Source organism: Stenella coeruleoalba, assembly GCF_951394435.1.
Source record: "Stenella coeruleoalba genome assembly, chromosome: X".
In the NCBI taxonomy this organism is placed as follows: domain Eukaryota; kingdom Metazoa; phylum Chordata; class Mammalia; order Artiodactyla; family Delphinidae; genus Stenella; species Stenella coeruleoalba.
Genome location: NC_137152.1, coordinates 18,798,939 through 18,820,291, shown reverse-complemented (window position 1 = coordinate 18,820,291; position 21,353 = coordinate 18,798,939). Strand labels below are relative to the sequence as shown.

At 39.7% G+C, this 21,353-nt stretch overlaps 1 long non-coding RNA gene across 1 annotated transcript in view; it reads right to left on the bottom strand.

Annotated features, from left to right (window-relative positions):
- Positions 1–21,353, bottom strand: part of LOC307180903 — a 217,183-nt gene that overhangs the window by 44,994 nt on the left and 150,836 nt on the right. Inside the window, exon 10 of the long non-coding RNA XR_013825799.1 lies at positions 20,647–20,960. This is a non-coding gene — a long non-coding RNA (uncharacterized lncRNA). The remainder of the gene's footprint in view (positions 1–20,646; positions 20,961–21,353) is intronic.

Genomic DNA, 21,353 nt, shown 5'->3' with positions numbered 1-21,353 from the left:
CTGAGGCCATGGAATCCTCCTGGGCCTTCCATATTTCTACTGGCTAAACTCTAACACCCAAGGGTAAGGAAGAAATGTGCTAAGGCAAAATCCACACTGCTTAGAAAGTGTCTAAGGAAAAAAAAATGTAAAAATAACTCTGTTTTTACACAAATCCCCTGATGGGGGGGGGGGGAATCTTGATAGACCAGTTAAGAAAAGTCTCTGCTTCTGAAGAGACCAACCTCTGGGAAACTTTCACAGATGATAAAGTTAGCAGTCACAGTGATTGAAAGGGGACATTATACTTTAAAATGTAATGCTGTTAGGACAGATGTGGTTAGGAAAAGAAAAAAAAAAAGGCTACACTGCATATATCTAGGAAACTAAAACAGCAATTAAAATGCCTACTTTGCCATATTTTCCTAGGAGTTAGTATATTTATCCCCTTTCGGTTAAGCAGGGAAGGAGGTTTGAGTTGAAGATGTCCTCCCTGTCAACAGGTTAAAAAGTGATCAACAGTCAGATGAACTATCATAAGCTGATGGGGTTTTGTTTTGCTTTTTTCTGACGGGGGTTTTATTCCACTCAATTATTTACTGCTCCTTTAAGTTCCCTTTTCCCCATCCAATAGGAAACTGCCTTTCTTAGAAATGAAAAGCACCCATCAACCTACACAAGTTTTATTATACACATAAAAATCCATATTTTACCCCCAGCCAATGTTTCATGGGGTCATATCACCCTGTCTTAATAGTAGTGTAGTTCTCGAATTAAGAAGGTTCTGTGAGAGTATTCATATAATGAAAAGCTTCCTGCACTTATTTTCAATTCACAAGCTATATACCAAATGAGAGTTACCTATGGAATCCAGGTACAAGTATAGCTTGGTTTTCCAATTCCTTTAAGACTAAACAATTTTTTTTTCCTCAGAGCATCTTAGAGTTGGCCAGGTTTTTGTTAGGGTGGGGATTGGATCTGGGGTGATCATCGAGGAAGGTGTTTTCCCTGGGTTTAGATACTGCTGTTTCATAACCAAGACTAGTGCTATCAAGTAAGAGATACATAAAAAGAGGCTCGTTTAAAAATCAGACTTTTAAGGAAAGAGAATGCATATTACATTTAAAATTCTGCAAAACCTGGAAAAAGGAGCAGTTGAGGAGAATGTATGAGTAGCTGGACAAGTCTTTCATTTGTCCACAAAGCACTTATAGCACAAAATCATATAAATTCTAGTCCACATAACCAACATGACTGGGCCTCTCAACCATCCAGCTGGATTTGGGAGTGATTCGGCTGCCTTAGAAGCCATTCCATAGATCAAGAGGGTTGATTTGGTAAATCTGTTGCTTTGCAAGCGTTTCGTTCTTCCATGTGTATTTCCCTTGAAGCTCTGTAACTGACCAAAAAGTATAACTGATTCTGATAAGAGGCACACGTTTTCCAGCCAAAGATACACAAGTAACTAAGTTTCAGGCCCGACATTTTCACTGTGCCTTCCAACCCTCCTTGCAGTCCACCAATATCTTACCTTTCAAAACCCATCACCAGGAAATTTATCATCATTTTCTTGGCACTATTAATTAAATGGATTACAGTGATTCATATCTGCAACTACTTTGAGCGCATTATTTTTATAATTTTATATTCACACTGCTTTTAAAACTACAACCACCATAAGCAGTACTATGTAAATATGTAAGTGGCCACCTACTTTGGACATTTCCATAATAATGTAAGTTGTCATTGTAAATGCAGACTTTTTCTAATCAAAATTATAAATAATGATTACTTTAAAATGTATGTCTCAGAAATAACTAAAAAATAAAATTATAAATAAATCCTGCTAAATTCATCTTCAAGGCTTCAAGCCTCTGGTTTACACTGGCACTGTTCCATAATGTCCAATTTTAGACATTAAATATTTAACATTAAGATTTCTTCTACTGGCATAAGCAGAAAATGTGTTTCCTGGCTCTTAGAACCCAAGCTATTAATCTTATTAAATAACTAAGCAATTTGTTCTCTTCAAATACCGAAATAAAGTGAATTGACAGCTTAACTGTGCCACCTTAAAGACTATCTTATTTTTTAATTCACCTGGACCCCTGGACCCCATGCATTCCAGGTCTGCCTCATTGAACAGACCACTAGTCAACAACTGCTATTTAGAGCAACGAGCATTTCTGAGTGTTTACTATGGAGAAACAGAGCTTACTTGGAACTCAACCTAAAACCATATTTAGTGAATGAGACAAATCTTTTATTCAAAGACTGAACTACACTTTAAAAGTCCCTAATTATCATTACACACTTTTAAAGTCTTGGAGCCCAGATGCTGCAAGGTAACTGAGTTTCACTTTATTGCTATAGAAACAAAAAGCTCAAAGCAAATAGGAAAACAACATTCAATAATCCATCCAAGACAACACCAAATTTAATTTGGCACACCCTAAGGGTCAAGCATCAAGCAAGGCAACATTGATTAAACTCCCTCAGCAAAGATCAATTGAAGAGATACCGGCAGAGTCACCACAAGAGAGAACCATCCGATTCTAAAATGGCAACAAACAGAAATCTGTGAGATCTGGGTTTCCACATTGCAATGGATGGATCTTGCATATACTGATTTCTACCTTATAAAAATTTGGGGAAAATCTTTATGATTATTTTTCCCTCATATTTGGAAAAACTTAACAATTACTTGTGTGAGTAAACAAAAAAGACGACTCACTTTGGGTTTGCAGTTGGTTACCTTTACTGGGCCACAGGGAGACAATCAGCAGAGTCAATCACCTGAAAAAATATCACATATCATTTAAGAGGCTATGGAAAGACACTCCCACTAAAAACATCTTATTTGCCATCTTGCCTCAATGCCTGAATTTCTATCAGCATTAAATCATTTCTTGTCCTCCTTGTCTCCAGATGTCTCCTTAAAAGAGCAAATATTCTTGGAAAGGGGAGTGTACTCAGGTTGCAGCTTCCATATATGATGCCTTTTTCGAATTACAAAGGTTCCTGGTTGGGCGAATGCTGCTGTACTAGAGCAAGGCTATGGCTCTGGGTTCAATTTCAGCCCTCAACAGACCCCACAGCCTGCAACATTCATGTACAGTAATACTAGGTTGCCTGCTGATGGTCAATAAATCCAGCTCTTATTTCCTTGAGAGCTTCCATATCACTGTTGATGCTTTTGAAACATCATCTCCTACTTACAATAGGCAAAATCTTGAGAGATCCCAAAATGAAATTTCACCATTATATTAGCAATCCTGAGAAAAGGCAGGTTTTAGGCTGCACGTGCCTGGTACCTCGAGGACAGTTGATCCAACCAAACCTCTTGTCCCTGACATCCTTGATAGCTGCCACAAAAGGAGACCCTCTATGTCACCTAATGTTACTTAGTTTCACCTCTCGCCATCTCCTCACCCCCAACCAACTCTTTCTCCACCTGAAAATCTTCCAAAACTTTTATTTCTGGAGCTTTAATTCAATGGTGTACTGAAGCTGGCTCATATGGGCCTGCTAGGCAAGTTGGGCACATCTCCTCCCAACTCTATATTCAGTAATGTTATGTTGGTAGCCTGAAATCAGCCAAAATCACAGTATTTATACTATGAAAATCAGCAAACACTACAAATCACGGCTTTTTCAAAATGATGAGCCAATTTTTAAACATTTACCAGCACACCATTGCTATATTTTCAAAAAATAAAAAATTCTCCTACTCTCTCGCAAAATTAGTTTTTTCTTTTCATTACTGTTTTTTTAATCAGTCAGCTAAAATCTGGTTCTCCCAAGATATCACCATTTATCTTGAAACCCTCTCAAGTTGAAGTAGGTCATTTTACCATATTCCTGTTACAGATTTCCTTCGGGAAACTCTTTAAAGCATTATACTGAAGGAATACTTTTTCTTTATACCATTCTAGCATCCCGTGTATATTTCTGTAATCAGCTGCCTCATCACATTAAATTTTGTTATGCATCTGCCTCCTCACTTTGCTGAAAGCTATTTGAGGACAGGAGCCATGTTATAGTAGTCTTTGTACATCCAGTAGATTCTTCTGGCTTCCTATTGCTGTTGAAAACCACTGCTCTGCTCATCCTCCTGTAGAAACATTTCAGTTTGCAAGATTGTATCGCCTGGCTCTACTTCCTTCTGCATCTCCTCCCTAGAGTCACATGTGCATCTCGAGCAGCTCCCTCATATTCAATGAGAACTTACAGTCCGTCCTCCTTTCAAACCTAAGACCCACTCTCATGTTGGCAACTTCATCCCCCTTTAGGATGTCTCATGTAACTTACAGCCACAAAGATCCACAATTTTTCCAACCTCATTCTCCTTCAGCTACTATCTCCTAAGACCACGCCCCAGACCTTCACTTCTCTGGGAAATTTTCCACTTAAAATATACTATGGAAGTGTATATATGTCGATGCTACTCTCTCACTTTGTCCCAGCTTCCCCTTCCCCTTCCCCGATATACACTACCAAATGGAAAATAGCTAGTGGGAAGCAGCCGCATAGCACAGGGAGATGAGCTGGGTGCTGTGTGACCGCCTAGAGGGGTGGGATAGGGAGGGTGGGAGGGAGATGCAAACGGGAGGGGATATGGGGATATATGTATACACATAGCTGATTCACTTCACTGTACAGCAGAAACTAACACACCATTGTAAAGCAATTATACTCCAATAAAGATGTTAAAAAATAAGAAAATAAAATATACTATGGGGGAGGAAGAATAATTTTCCCTCTACCCTTTCAGGTTCTTGGCTAAGACCCCCTGGAATAAATGACAGAGTAATAGGAGAAAAACAAACAGAAGTTTTATAACATACATACCTCCTGTATAAATGGGAGATATCCAGGAAAATGGAGTAACTCCCCCAAACGGTCCAAGCCATATAAACCCTATACTTCAAACATACCAAAAATGTTGCCATCTCCAAATGCGCCATGGTCTTACAACTCTGTGACTTTGACCGTTCCATTCACCCCATCTGGAACTTCTTTCCGCATCCACTAGCCTGTTAAGCTAACTCCTCTCAGACCCGGTTTACCCACCATCTTCTTTGGGAAGACTGAGTTAGTTACACCTTTCCTGTGCTCCTACAGCACCTAATCAATTTCTCTGTTACTGCACGTACGTATCACATTGTTGTGGCACGTTTACATGCCTATCTCTATAACTACACTACGAGCTCCTGAAATGAATGGACTATGTTCCATCCATTATTTCTGAAGGGGTTTAGAACAAGCTTCACCAAAATGTACCCCTTGGCATATGGATTATTTTGAGCTGAACACAGTCAAGACCCAAAAGACTCAGGAAAAGCTTTTATCTCCCCCTCAACTGCCTCAAAGAATTAAGATAAGGACCTGGCTCAGAGAGAGAGCTATTACAGAGATAACTCTTATCTGAATGACCTATCTGTGTGGCAGGGCAAACATCTAATTACCAAGCATCTACGCTTCTTATCATCCTGTGAATTACCCTCTTCTCCTTTGAAGCCACAGGCCCCCATCTCATTCCTTAGCTCAGAATGGCATATAAACCTCAACTGCCCAGCTGGCCCTTGGGTCTCATGTTCTTATGGGGCTCCCATACATATGTAATTAAACTTGTTTTTCTCCTGTTAATCTAAGGTCACTTTGATTATTAGACCAAAGAACCAATAAGGGTAGAGGAAAAAATTTCACTCCTCAACATTTCATTCACTGATTCTAAAACTTTTTCCTAATTAGGTAATGAGTACTGGGAATATAAACTCAACAAAGTGGTAAACAATAAACATTGCTTGAATAATTGATGCATGATTGCTTATTTCTGATATTTCTGTAGTATTTTATAATATAATATGACTATTCTTTCTTAAAATTTAGGAGGAGATTCTTCTATTGTTTTTTTTTTTTGGCTGCATTGGGTCTTCATTGCTGTGTGCAGTCTTTCTCTACAGTTGCGGCGAGCAGGGGCTACTCTTCATTGCCGTGTGTGGTCTTCACACTGCAGTGGCCTCTCTTGCTGCAGAGCATGGGCTCTAGGTGCACGGGCTCAGTAGCTGTGGCTCACGGGCTCTTGACGCAGGCTCAGTAGTTGTGGAGCACGGACTTAGTTGCTCTGCAGCATGTGGGATCTTCCCGGACCAGGGCTCAAACCCGTGTCCCCTGCATTGGCAGGCGGATTCTTAACCACTGTGCCACCAGGGAAGTCCCCAGCTTATTTTTTAAACAATAAATTCCCGTAACAAAACAAAGACTACTTTCTTCTCTATCCAATAGGATTCCTATATCAATCAGAAAAAAAAAAGATTAGGGGGCAAATTAGAATTTTGGGTCCCCCCAAAAGCAGACCCTAGGACAAGGATTTGGGTACAATTAGTTTGTTTAGGAAGTGATCCCAGAAATCACTGTGAGGGAGTAGAAAAGAGACAGCAAAAAGAGGAAAGCTAATAAAAGGTGTGTTAATAAGTGATTTCTGCTATGGGTATCTGCATCGATAGTGTCTGCAATATTACCTCTGTGCCTTCTCAAAGGGAAACAAGAAAAGGTGTTTACCTTTTGAGGAGAAATTAACTAAAATAAAAAGCTCAAAGATGCTCTGGTCTCATTCTTCTAAACTTCAGATCCACCTACTTCAGGAACTTTAGGTTCCTCTACTGCATGACCAGGTCTTTGAAGCTCTCCACCGTGACTCCCTGTTTTACACATGTGCACTTCATCATTTACATTAATGAAGAAAAATTAGGCCATGAGACCTTCTAATCTGCTATGCCAAATGGAGTGTATACAGCTAAGTAATGTAAATTGCAGATTCTCCACCCTAAACTTAAATGTATGGTAAACCTTAGATATTCATAGAAGTTAAGACCAAATGCTTAATTCTCAAATACTACCTTAGAACACTATTTCCCCCCATAAAATATGCATGCAATGAAGAGGAAACAAAATTGCCCTGAAAAGGAAGTACTGGCCCCACCTGCTAGATGAGTGCTCAAAACTCAATTTCATCCTGTAGCAAAATTCAAGTTTCTCTATTTCATGGACGTGTGAGGAGGGTTGAAATTGTAAATGTTAAAATTGCTAATGCCAAGTGTCTCCGTTAGCTTTTCTTGTATAACAAATCACTCCTAACTCATGAGATATAACAATAGGCATTCATTTTTTGCTCATACACTTGTGTGATCAGCTGTGAACTCTGATGATCTAGACTGGACTCAGGGGACTTCCCTGGTGGCACAGTGGTTAAGAATCCGCCTGCCAATTCAGGGTCCATGGGTTCGATCACTGGTCTGAGAAGATCCCACATGCCACGGAGCAACTAAGCCTGTGTGCCACAACTACTGAGCCTGTGCTCTACAGCCCGCAAGCCACAACTACTGAGCCCGTGTGTCACAACTACTGAAGCCTGTGCACCCTACAGCCTGTGCTCTGCAACAAGAGAAGCCACCGCAATGAGAAGCCCGTGCACCACAACTAAAGAAAGCGTGCACGCAGCAACAAAGACCCAACACAGCCAAAGATAAAGAAGTAAATAAAAAAAATTAAAATTAAAAAATTGGGTTATAAACTGGACTCAGGCTTAATTCTAAGCTGCATGTTGGGTTCAAGTCCGTTTGACGTGAGTAGCATCTTCCTTGGACCAGAGAGCTAGCTGGAGCATGTATATTTCACAGCAGAGGCACAGACACAATAGGGCAAGCGCAAATGCACTGGTACATTTCAAGCGTCTACTCACATTGCATTCACCTGCATCCCATTGGCCACAGCAAGTCACATGGCCAAGCCCAGTATCAGTGGGATAGAGTGGTATGCAATCTTCCCATGAAGATGGAAAGGAAAAGGATGATTATTTGCTGAATAATCTAATCTACCACACAAAGAGTAGTCTCATGTTCAATTCTTCCTAGGTATAGAAACATCAAAGCAAGCCCCCGATAATGTACCAAAATCAGACTATATTCAATAGTTAGAAGTTCACGGTGGAGTTTTTCCTAGTTTGGTCCATGAATATTTTGTAAACAACATTCAATGCATCTTCACATTTCTATGTTTTATAAACAGTTCAACAAATTAGATGTCAAAGAATCCTAGGGGTGGAAGTTCCCTGATAAGAGGAATCTCATAAAGAAATTATGGTATATTTGGAAACCAGAATGACATTTCTATCCTTTATTTGTTTACCACTTGAACTTTAGCAACTATACGGCAATGCATTAGAAGTCGGCTTAGTCATTTTCTTGGCGATTTTCCAGCCTCCTGAAAAATTATAGACCCGACAATAAGAGTTCAAGGATTTCATAATTCACCAAAATTGTCTAAACTTCTGGAAAAGCTTTTTTTCTGAAACGCTCAGCACTTATAGCCTATGAAGCTAAGGCTGACCTGCTTTCAGCCTTGAGGTCTTTCTCAATCTGTGGAATTTATGAATAAATCCACTTTTGTTATGGTATCTGTTTATGGCAAAGAGATAAAAAGTGATTCGCATTTAGATGCCAACAATAACAGCAGTACTAGCAGCAACAGCTATTCCAATTGCAGCTCTGACCAGTGGCTACAAAAGTATCACTTTATACATAAGTCTCATGAAAGTACCCCAGCATGGCCGCATGATTCAAGGAGTTGCTTTTCCCCTTCTGATGTGCATCCTTACATTTGGGGGGAGTTATTTATGTTTCTCTTTCCTCTGATGCTCTTTAGGTTTCCGGTCAGTGATATTTTATCATAGATAGGGAAAAAAACAATACTTAATTAGGTTTTTAAAGGGTTTGACTTTAGCTTTAACCATAGTGATTTTATCACAGCATGGGCAGAGAGAGGAGAGAAGCCAACACAAAGTAGTGAAAAGGAAGTCTCAGCAGGCAAGATGGCAAAGTATTTCAGTGAGAAAATTAGGTTGGACAGGAGACACACGAAGCTCACTCCAGCGAGCAATCGATAATGTAAAACTTGGTACTTAGAGGGCATCTTTTATTCTAAGAATGCAAAGACACTTCCAGGCATGAAGGACCCACTCCTAACAACATTCACGTGTGCCAAGAAGCAAGTGCTGATGGGTCAGAGTTGCAAAGGAGAAACGAGAAAGCTGGGTTATCTGGTCACACGGAAATACTGTCAACCAGGATCTGTAAAGTTAGATCTAGCCATCTATACAACAAGATATATAATGTTAAACTGATAAAATCAGGTGGTCCTAGAATGTCACAGTATGGCAAACAAAAAGGACTGAGAGCACATCAACCAGCAATGGGCTTACACCTCAAAAGCTACGGTTTGGACTCAGAGAAAGCATATATAACGTAATATCTTCCCAGGGGTGGTGGTTTGATATTTCTGGATACTTGAAGTCCAAGTAAAAGAGGACTTCATTTCTGGTTCTATTTCTGATAGGAAATCCTCCAAAGCACGCGCACGCGCGCGCGCACACACACACACAGTCGCCTTGAGAATCATTTTTTTTTTGGCCACGCCATGCGGCTTGCAGGATTTTAGTTCCCCGACTGAGGCAGGAGACAGATGGGCCCCCGGGGCAAATGGTCTGAGTTCGTCCCTTGTGCATTCTTGAAATCAGGAGACCTCCCCGACTACACATGCCCAGAAAGGCTCCTTGGAGGTCAAAAGGGGAGTGAAGCCCACTAATGCTCACTTACCCATAGGCCTCTTCAGTAGAATCCATCTTGGCTAAGAAAGGCATGCGCACACAAGGGAAAACCCTGAGATACGCCAAATATGGACTTTGAACCAGGCAAATCAAAATGATTGGGCAAAGGAAGCACGGAAGAAATGCCCATATAAGTGATTTAAACTGCCACGAGGGTGCGATTCTCTCTCTGAGCCCGCCTGTGTGTCTATGCACACGTACTCTTTTTTTCTCTTAATAAATACTTTACTTGTTTCGCTACTTTCCATCTTTGTGGGAATTCTTTTCTGCAAAGCCGCAGGGCCAGGGCCTTGTCACTGACCACCGGTCTAGTGGTTAGGATTCGGTGATCTCACCCCTGCAACCCAACCTCGATAACTGGCCGAGGACCAAAACCGTGCTTCAAGCTGCTGCAGGCCGAGGCCACCCAAGATCACAACCAGGGATTCAACCCGGGCCCCGGCAATGAAAGCGCCAAGTCCTAACCACTGGATCGCCAGGGAATTCCCGTAGAATAAAATATTTAAACATTCAAGATTATGAAGTCTAGAAAGGAATTAAACATCAACACAAAAATGTGGAAGTAAAATATACAAGCAAGGGTCCTAGCAAAAGTAATGAAATAACCTTATTGCCTACTATAAAAATACTAGCTTTAGTTACTGCAGTATTTAGAATTCTTTGATAAGCTCTATGATAAATAACAAACTCTTGATAATTGATTAAAAAACATAAAATGCATTTAATAATGCTATTTCCCATTCTGGTCTTATTATTATAACTTTATGTATATTTTAACAACTCTGGGAGTGGGAAATACTTTCTCCTCTACCCTTCTAGGTTTTTTGGCAGACACTCCCGACCCCAGAATAAAAGACAGATTAATAGGAGACAAACAGAAGTTTAATTACATGGACACCTCCTGTATACATGGGAGATACCCAGGAAAACTGAGTAATCCTCTGAAATGGCCCTAGCTATCCCTTAAATACCATCTCCAGACAAAGACAAAAGAAGTTGTTGAGGGAGGGGGAGCCAGTTATCACTCAGAAAAGCACAGTAAACAAGGATGAGGTTGTTATGCAGATTTAAGTCATTGCCAGGTCCAGTGATAAGTTTCTAGAGGTTTAGAGTCATCCTTCTTTCCTGGTATAGAGAGGGAGAAACCAGTATAAATGGAGATTTTCCTTATAAATGTAAATGTCTCTTACAAAAGGGTAACTTCTACTGGGTTTTCAGAGCTTTTCCTGTGTCTGCAGTTTCTTAAAAAATAATCAGCCTAAAATAATCTTTATGCCAAAGGACATATTTTGGGGTGGCAAATTCTGCTCCCCTTCACATCTAAATAAGTAAATGCCCACTCATCATTCTCCTTTTCCAAAAGCAATAAAACCTCATTTCATCATGAATTAGAGTAAATATATAAACTCTTTTAGAAATCATTCCCTTAAGTCGTTTCAAAGCAAATGACACCTTACCTTCAGAATATGCAGATTCCACCATTTTTGCTAATGATATAGATTTGATCAACTGATCCCACATAATGTGTTTTGAGGACCACTATTTCATGTATTAATTAAATTTCTTCAGAAATTTTTCCTTTCAAAGAACTAATATTATTTACAAAAACTTCGCACTTAACATTTTGTTGTTGAATATTGAGAGCTCAAATGAGAAAGACAGCAATACAAAAGTTATCAGATTTGTTTTTTATGGTTCCAGCATAAAATCCTTATAACCTTTCCGACACAGTGATGTAACCTCTCACTAGCTACAGAAAACTATGGATAAAATCAAACCTAGGAAAAGATGAGATATGCCGATAGAAATATGTGAAGAACCATTTTGTTTTCATTCCTAGGGAAAGGGAAAGATATCGTAGCTACTGTTGGAACTTTCTGTGCTAGAATACACACACACACACACACACACACACGCGCGCGCGCGCGCGCGCGCACACACAGAATTTGGAAAAGCACTTACAATGCTTGGGTGGTGTCGACAGAAGTAGATTAGCAAAATAAAGACACATGGCAATGAATTAATCTAACACCCAACTCTAACACTTTACAGCTATGTTGCCATTACACACTTTTCTACTGTACTAATTCAGACTTCAACTTGACATTGATCACAAAAATACATGCATATATTCAACACCATCTGCTGCATAAGTACAATTCAAGGGAAAGGCGCTTGCCACCATGGGATGTTAGCAGCAAAAGCTGATTTTAGGCTAACACTCTTCTACTGGGAAGACCTAAAGAGCTTGGGCGGCCCAGTTGCTGACCCAGTTATATTTGCCAAAATCCAAATGACACTTCTCCCAAAATATTTTCCCAAAACCAAAATGGTGCGATGCACAGACCTTCACGTGAAGTAACCCTGCTATGTTTTATATATGTTTAAAATGCTTTCAACTTGAATTAAAAATCAATACAGGTTGTATAAATAGACTTTTCATTTGCTCTTTTTCTGTCAGTAAAGTTCTAAACTAACAAAACCGGGATGTTCAACGTACCGAGTATGGAAAGAATTTAACGTTCTGTATATACATAGCTAAAAAGATACAGCGATATCAAAAGTCACGCTACTGTAAGGCAGCAAAATTTGCCACTCCAAAATGTGTCTCTCTGGCATGAAGATTAGTTCAAGCTGATTATCTTTAAGAAACAGTAGACTCGGGAAGTTTTTCTTCCTACCTCACCCTTAACTGCCTAAATAAAAGAGTTTAGGTAGAGGTCCTGTTCCTGGAATAGAGCTATCACCAGAGCTATCTGCAAAGAATATGTGCTACACGTGGTGGGGGAACTAGGCAGCACCTAAAAAATCAGAGTCCACTCTGTGTCCCATTGTCTCTGCTGGGCCTAGCAAGCATTTGTTTACCAAACATTTGCTTTTCCAAGTCCATGCTTCTTCCTCCCCTTTGAAATTCCAAACCACTAACCCCAACATCCTCTTTTGCCTTTAGCTGAAGATGGTATTTAAGGTGAGGGCTTCAGCCATCTGGGGGAGTTACTCAGTTCTCCTGTTTTAATAACATGTATACATGTTATTAAACTTTTGTTTGATTTTCTCCTGTTACTCTGTCTCATGTCAAATTAATTCTTACACCAGCCAGAACCTCAAAGGGTAAAGGGAAATTTTTCCTTCCCAACACTTCCAAACAAACATTAGAAGCACCCAGCTTTCCAGAAAACTCTTACTCATCCTTACTAACCAACCAACTTCTTCACTTCCTAACCCTAGATCAAGAGAGGCTTGAGATCTCTCCTAGTCGGGATGTAAGGAGGGGGTTACAGGCAGGTCGCAAATGTACAACAATCATGCATTTCAGGCTGGCCATCTCTGGGAGAAGAAAACAAAACACTGGATCATGATGATTCAGAATCATTTAATGCACTGCTTTGACAGACTTCAAATTCCTTTTTTTTAAATATAAATTTATTTATTTATTTTTGGCTGTGTTGGGTCTTCGTTGCTGTGAGCAGGCTTTTCTCTAGTTGTGGCGAGTGGGGGTTACTCTTCATTGCGGTGCGCAGGCTTCTCATTGTCGTGGCTTCTCTTGTTGTAGAGCACAGGCTCTAGGCACGCAGGCTTCAGTAGTTGTGGCACATGGACTCAGTACTTGTGGCTTGTGGGCTCTAGAGCTCAAGTTCAGTAGTTGTGGCACATGGGCTTAGTAGCTCCGTGGCATGTGGGATCTTCCCAGGCCAGGGCTTGAACCCATGTCCCTTGCATTGGCAGGCAGATTCTTAACCACTGCGCCACCAGGGAAGCCCTCAAGTTCTTAAAGTAAAAGAAAACCTCTTAATAATAAAGCAGAAACAAAGACAACTAAGCAACAAAGAATATAATGGAAGATATCTGAAGATATTTTGACACGTTCCCCCAAACAATACACTTTTAGTAAATTTGTAAACTAAAGCAAATATATTTGTGAGTTGAGAAAACAACAAAAATATTTTCGTGAATAAATTGTTTTAAAATCATGCCAAGCAGCACATTTCCAATATTAGCACTAAGACTTAAATATAAGTAAAAACAAAACAAAATGAGGGGACTTCCCTGGTGGTCCAGTGGTTGAGATTCCGCCTTCCAATGCAGGGGACGTGGGTTTGATCCCTGGTCGGGGAACTAAGATTCTCACGTGCCACAAGGCAACTAAGCCCGTGGCATCGCAACTAATGAGCACTCGAGCCACAACTACAGAGCCCAGTGGCTCTAGAGCCTGCACACTACAACTAAAGAGAAGCCTGTGCAATGCAACGAAAGATCCCGCATTCCGCAAGGAACGTCCCACGGAACTAACACCCAATGCAGCCAAAAATAAAATAAATTTTTAAAAAAAAAGGAAAAAAAAGAAACTATCAAAAAAAATGAAACAAAAAGCAACATGAACATAATGGGGTTTGCCCTTATTATAATAGCTATGAATGTTCAGTAAACTCAAAAAGGCCCTTAGAAAGAAGAAAACCAGCCATACATGATGTTTCAAGCCTTTAATTCACTGGTAATATAATGGAAGTTGAAGATAATTAATGCAATTAACCAGCACCCCAGGAAAAGAAACCTTGAGAAAGCTGCACCTATAGTTATGCAACCCCACTTTCCCAAAGCTCCAGGACATTCCAAAATTAAAATTCCCTATCATCAAATGAGGTAACATAATGGGTTCTAACTTTTACTTGGAATGTCTGACATGCCATGAGATTTAAATAGAGAGTGCTTGGTGGTGTTTTAACTATATGAGGTTCTACACTAATGAAAATATAAAGTAAAAAATAAAATATGAAAAACTTGCAATTCACGGTCTTATAATTCTGTATTCTAATCCATTTTAGAAAATTTTGGTGTGGCGTATAGCATTAATCAGCTTTACAAAAGATGCTCGCCCAAAGAAAGGCAATCATGTTAATAAATATCTACTTCAGATGTTTCCTTTTTATCACATTAAGCCAGGTTGAAGGGCTAAGGAGAATGTCCCATTTCTATTTAATTGCTACTAATGGTAACGTTTGTAAGCATTTGGGTAAATTTTGCTAAAAACGTGGCTTGACTTTAAGACCAGCTTAGATTCAGCATCTACATGCATAATTCACAAAGGTTATGCAAAAGACTAAAGGAAATGTGTAGTAGTTTGGGGTGAGAAACCAGACATGCAACGTATCGTTCACTCTATAAAGGATTTTATAAATCTGCAAAGTAGGTTTACTTGTAAAACTTCTACAGTAAAGTGAAAGGTCTCAGAGCCAGGGTGAGAAAAAAGGCAGATCGAAGGGTTTGCAAAGAATTTGGAAAAGCATGTAAAAAGGAAACTAGAAGCATCTGTGAACCTCATGGAACCTCGCAGTAAGTGGACATTTCGATGGGCTTTTGATTCGTGACAAGTAGAAGTGTAAATGCTGTTTTAAGAATAAAAATATATAAGAAGCAAGGTGATTTCATTCATAGTTGTTGTGTTTAGTTTGGTTTTGGTTTTGTGTTTGCAGAGTGTCCTGTATGGTGTACTTTAAAGTCAAATATAAGTTTGTGCTAATAACAGGTGAGTGAGTCTAATTACTCTCATATATATATATACATACACACACATACATACATACATATATATATATATAGGGGTAGCAAAGTCTGCTTCCATTCACCATGTTCTGTTATTTCCATGTGTGTGTGTGTGTGTGTGTGTGTGTGTGTGTGTGTGTGTGTGTGTGTGTGTGTGTGTGTGTGTATATAAATGGAAACTCTTATCAAAGGAGAAGGGAAGGATTTAAATCTGCATTACAAACTTACCCTTGTTTACCGTGCTTTGCCTGAAAACCTCCCATAATTGGCTCCCCTCTCCCCCAGTATCTCCTTTTGTCTTTGGCTGGAGATGTTAATTTAAGGTGGGGTTCAGGCCATTTTGGGGAGTTACTCAGTTTCCCTGGGTATCTCCCATGTATAGAGGAAGTATACATGTTATTAAACTTCTGTTTGTTTTTCACCTGTTAATCTGTCTTTTTATCCCAGCCAAGAACATAGAAGGGTAGAGGGAAAATTATTTTTCTTCCCCTACAATAGAAACAACGAGGGAAAATGTACTATGCTATTCAAGTGCAAAATTCATCAGCCTCCCCGCTTCTTCAGCAGAGGGCACTCTGCAATGAAAAGTGGCTGGAAGCTGAGGGACGCTATCTTCCCACTGCAGTATCCAAGACTACAGTTACAATGTCAGTTAGAAGCAAAAGAACCTTCCCTGGTGGCACAGTGGTTAAGAATCCACCTGCCAATGCAGGGGACACGGGTTCGAGCCCTGGTCCGGGAGGATCCCACATGCCGCGGAGCAACTAAGCCTGTGTGCCACAACTACTGAGCCTGTGTGCTGCAACTACTGAAGCCCACATGCCTAGAGCCTGTGCTCCACAACAAGAGAAGCCACCACAATGAGAAGCCCGGGCAGCACAACAAAGAGTAGACCCCGCTCACCACAACTAGAGAAAGCCCACGTGCAGTAACGAAGATCCAACGCCAACAAAAATAAATTAAAATTTTTTTAAAAAAGAAGCAGCAGCGAAAGAACAAGTTTCCCACCTTAACTCGTCTTATCTGTGTGAAGCTACAAGCGCCTCGGGGGTGAATACACACCTATTCAGGATTAGTCTGAAGCTCAGCCTCCACCCACGCTGCCTTCTGGATCTGTTCTAAGCATATATGTGTAGCAAAGTGACCAATCCTAGGAAAGCTGAGAAATTACAACAAATTGCTGAAAATATCAATGTTCTGGCCTGCACACCCCTTATTTAAAAACTGATGGTTTCAGAGGGAAAACCCTACAGAAATTAAGCCTTCCTTTCTGCTCCAAAATAACGCTGAAAGTCAGATAGCCCTTCCTTCTGCTCTCCCAGCCCCATAATGTGATTATGGTTATCATGTTCCAGGAGCCTTAGTTGCCTGAACAGGTATCACAGGAATGGATAAAGCTGTAGAACAGAACAGAAGCACAGCTTAGCAGCTAACAGCATAGACACTGGAGTCGGACCCAGGTTCTGCCACTTAGCTGTGTGTGAGTTGTTTCATCTGGTGCAAGTTACTCAACTCTGCAATGCCCTAGTTCCCTAGTTTTAAATCAGTGTGCAGGAATGAGAAATTAAAGGAGATAATGTATGTTCAATGTTCGGCTTTTGGCATAGTAAACACTCTGCGTATTTCCATTAAATCATCATTAATAAGAACAATATTTCTTCGTTGATGCCTTCTGATTATTTCATTACTTTCTCTTAGAACATATTCACTTCTTTCGATATTTTTAGAATCACAAAAATCATACACTTATGTAAACAACTTAACAGTAAAGGGTCTAAAATAAGGATAAAAGGTCCCACCCCTCTCTGTCCCTATAATCCTACTTTATTGAGATAATATAGCAGTAAAATTTTATAGCTTATCCTTCCATAAATTCTCTCTCTGTATTAGTGTATATGGCATGCATATATATATATATATATATATCCATAATATACATCTTTTCTTCAACCTTTTCTTTTCACTTAAAAACTTCTGTCTGACATCTTTCATGTCAGTACCTACAGTGCTACCTTATTCTTTCCAATCTAGTATTCTGTTTCCAAGCTGGACCATGATTCATTTAACCGGTCCCGCATTAATGAACATTCCAGTCGCTTCTGCTTGTATTACAAATAATACTACAAAGAACAACCTTTCACGTAAATTTCTGCATATGTGTGCAAATATATCCACACAGCAAATTCCTAGCAACGGCAACGCTCCGTCAAAAGTCATGTACTTTTAAAATATGTTTTCTCTGTATCTGTATACAAGCTATAAACAGCTTGTATCGTCTCTCATACTCTCCAACCACTTATGAGAATAACTACACTTTCACTTTGCTAACACTCTCAGTGAATTATTATTTGGGAGGTACAAGCTATGTCTCAAATTAAAACGCAAAGTCATACAAGAGCAAGGACACTGTCTTTCCTGTCTTATCTATCCTTTTCCCCTAAACACACACAATGCCTGACAGACTGTTTAACCCTTAGGAGCCTTCCAGAATATGTTGATTTAGTAGGCGGTAACACTGGAGAAATGACAGAGGAGAGTGGGCTCTATAGGCTATCTAGGAAAATTCCATACTCAACATAAGCTTTCTTCCTGATTTCTCACATCTTCCATCTATCCATGGGAGTATTACTTCCCAACAGCTTCAGAAAACTGTTGTCACAAAAGATACGGTTTATAAGTAAACCTCTTTTTAAAATTCAGAGTTCTAGTGTGCATTTTTTATGTCACTGTAGTGCACTAAGTCTTCAGGTGGTGGCACCTTGGTGGCTTCAGAAGTCTTACCAAGACTAAATTACTCCCCCCAATTTTTAGATGGGGAAATTACTATCAATTAATGCAATTAGGATCAATCTGAAAGCTAGCATGAGGTAGCATTTGAATAGTTCAAACCCCAGTAATTCAGATTTGGCAAAACGTTAAATGGAGCACCAAAAACAGGCCAGAGAATTGTCTGAGTGTTACAGAACGTTTCAACAATACCGGGCATAGTACAGTACTGTTCTACCAATCACACGAGGTGGCAGCTAGTGGTTTAAGGAGCTATGGTATTTGGTGACAAGTTGCAGCACTTAAAATGCCAGCTATTAATTTTGTTGTCTATTATTTATCTTAAATATTAGTCATAGAGTGTCAACTAGACTTCAGGCTGTTAGAAATCCCCTAGATAGTATAATTTCTGTGAAAGGAAACGTACCTATCAGTTTATCATTTAACAACATTTGTCATTTATGAATGATGGGAAGGGGTGAGATGTTTTGATTCTTATAAGAGCACTTATTTGTGTTCTCCCATTTCCTTCAGGTAGAAAAGGCTGCAAGGCATCCTTCTTTGAGGCATATTCACATAGAACCAATGGCATTTAATACACATTAAAACCAAGGAATGGAAATGAACATTTTTTTTTTTTGGAAATGAACATTTTTGAGCACCTCATATATCCCTGACACCATCCCAGGCTCTGTGTATGTGTTATTTCATTCAACCCTTACCACAGCCTTGACAAGTATGTACTATTATGTGTGTGTGTGTTTACATATATGGAAGTGGACACAGAGAGCGTGAGTAACTTGCTCAGGGTTTCAGAGCTCGTTATCTGCCTCCAAAGCTTATGCTCTTCCTACTGTACTGCTCGCTACTTTGTCTGCAGCTGTCAAAACTTCAAGAAAATGTTTTCAGATAAGAGCCTAAGCAAAAAAGAGACAGCATTTTCATCTCTGGGAATTTTTAGCAATGAAATGAGCCAGCTCTCCCAATCAAGAATGAATGGTAAGGAATGATGAATGCAAATGTCCGATTTATAAAGAGAGGAACACTGTACATCATTAGTCAATTCTGGATTGCTTGTACGAACAGAAGAGCGTGGACGTGTAGACAGTCTGGGAATAGAGGCCTTTTATAAATTATATTTGACTTCAGACTGCATTTTTTCACCTATGAATTATTATAAATAGTAAATTATCACTGCCTTATTATTATAAGATCTTATTTCCTAGACATTAGCTTCCAAAACATTTTGTAAAGGGGAATTTATCCCATGCTGGAGAGACCTGATTCAGAGGCATTGGGCCCTGCATTTTCCACTCCAGCCTCTGCTTGGTTTCTCCTAAAATCAATTCATATGCTCAGGCTGATGTCAAAAACCAGTGAGAGCAAAAATCCTCACATCTCAAAACTAATGTGATTTTAGAAACAGAACACTGCTCCAAAGAAAAAACGTCAAGCTGGAACATAAGCAAAGTAACAACCAGATAAAGAAGGGGCAAAATACAAATCAACAGAAGGAACTGGAAGGGTTGTTGTGTGGCTCAGACAAGATAATGAATAAGAATGGACTTACTAGGTAATGAAATTTAATATATTTGCTATTCGGTTTGTGTTTTAAAAAAAAAAACACCAAAACATTAAAGGTAAAGACAAGGAATTCCATGGGGGGACTTCCCTGGTGGCGCAGTGGTTAAGAATCCACCTGCCAATGCAGGGGACACGAGTTTGAGCCCTGGTCCGGGAAGATCCCACTTGCCACAGAGCAACTAAGCCCGTGAGCCACAACTACTGAGCCCGCATGCCACAACTACTGAAGCCCACACACCTAGAACCTGTGCTCCACAACAAGAGAAGCCACAGCAATGAGAAGCCGGCGCACCACAACAAAGAGTAGCCCCCACTTGCTGCAACTAGAGAAAGCCCGCGCGCAGCAGCGAATACCCAATGCAGCCAAAAATAAATAAATAAAATAACTTTAAAAAAAAATAAAAAGAATTCCGTGGGAAAAATTTTACACGAAACCACAAAGCAGATAATTGAGGGTTTGACTATATGACTACAAAAGTTGGTAGCAGGGCTTCCCTGGTGGCGCAGTGGTTGAGAGTCCGCCTGCTGATGTAGGGGACATGGGTTCGTGTCCCGGTCCGGGAAGATCCCACAGGCCGCGGAGCGGCTAGGCCCGTGAGCCATGGCCGCTGAGCCTGCGCGTCCGGAGCCTGTGCTCCACAACGGGAGAGGGCACAACAGTGAGAGGCCCACGTACCGTAAAAAAAAAAAAAAATTGGTAGCAAATCAAAGATTTCACAGCCTGATGTACTATACTCAGTTCTCTGACCTGTGCTTCTTAGGAACAGGCTCAATTTAGGTTCCTCAAGCATTGGAATTACTTTATTCAAAGACAGAATAACAATCCTATATTTAAGTTGCATGGTTTTTCTAAGTTGCCATATTGGCCTCTTAAACTTTTTATTTTTAAATCTGTATATAATAGAAAACTTTAAAAAAGAGAATTTTAAGTATAGATAAAAACTTCAGTGCCAATATGAGTAAAGTTAGCAATATTTTCTTCATTCATTCTTAATTTATTCCTTTACAAACAGAATGCCTAACTCAGGTGCTATTAGTTACACAATTAAATGAAATAATAATTTCATGTGGGCAATTGGTTTGAAAGAACATATCTGTTGAGTACTCACCATGAACATGGCATTCTAAAAGTACTTTATATCCACGATTTTCTTCAACCCTGCTCCGTGAGGAGAGCATTATTATCCGCCACTGTAGGAATGAAGAAGCCAAGTCTGGAAGAAGCACCAGGTTCCAGTGATATAAGCAGCAAATGGCCACCTGCGTTCTCTGTTCTAAACCACGGCGGCCTCTTGTTCCTAAGTTCAGGAGAACTGAGAAGCACCAGCTGAGAGTAAGAGATGTGGGTTTCAGCCCCCAGTCTACCACTTCATAGTTGGGGGACCTTTAGGAAGATGAGTCACCTGACTCTTCATTTTCTCATCTGTAAAATGGGAAAAATAATGAATCTAAACCTTAGGGTGGAATGAAAAAGAATACATACATACACACACACACATATATGTATGTGTGTGTCTATATATATATATATGAATCACTTTGCTGTACACCAGAAACTAACACAACATTGTAAATCAACTATACTTCAATTTAAAAAATTTTTTTTAAATCTTAGGGTGGATGCAAAGGTTAAATGAGTAAGCATTTAGTATATGCCAGTCAGTATTATATTATTAATTTCCAAAAAGAATTATATGTTGTTTATATAATAGTACAAATACAAAAATTATTTAACAAAATGGAGCAGGCACCATCATAGGAAGGAATAAAGAAACAAAGGAACAAGAGGAGTCAATACAGTTGTGTTAATTGAGAT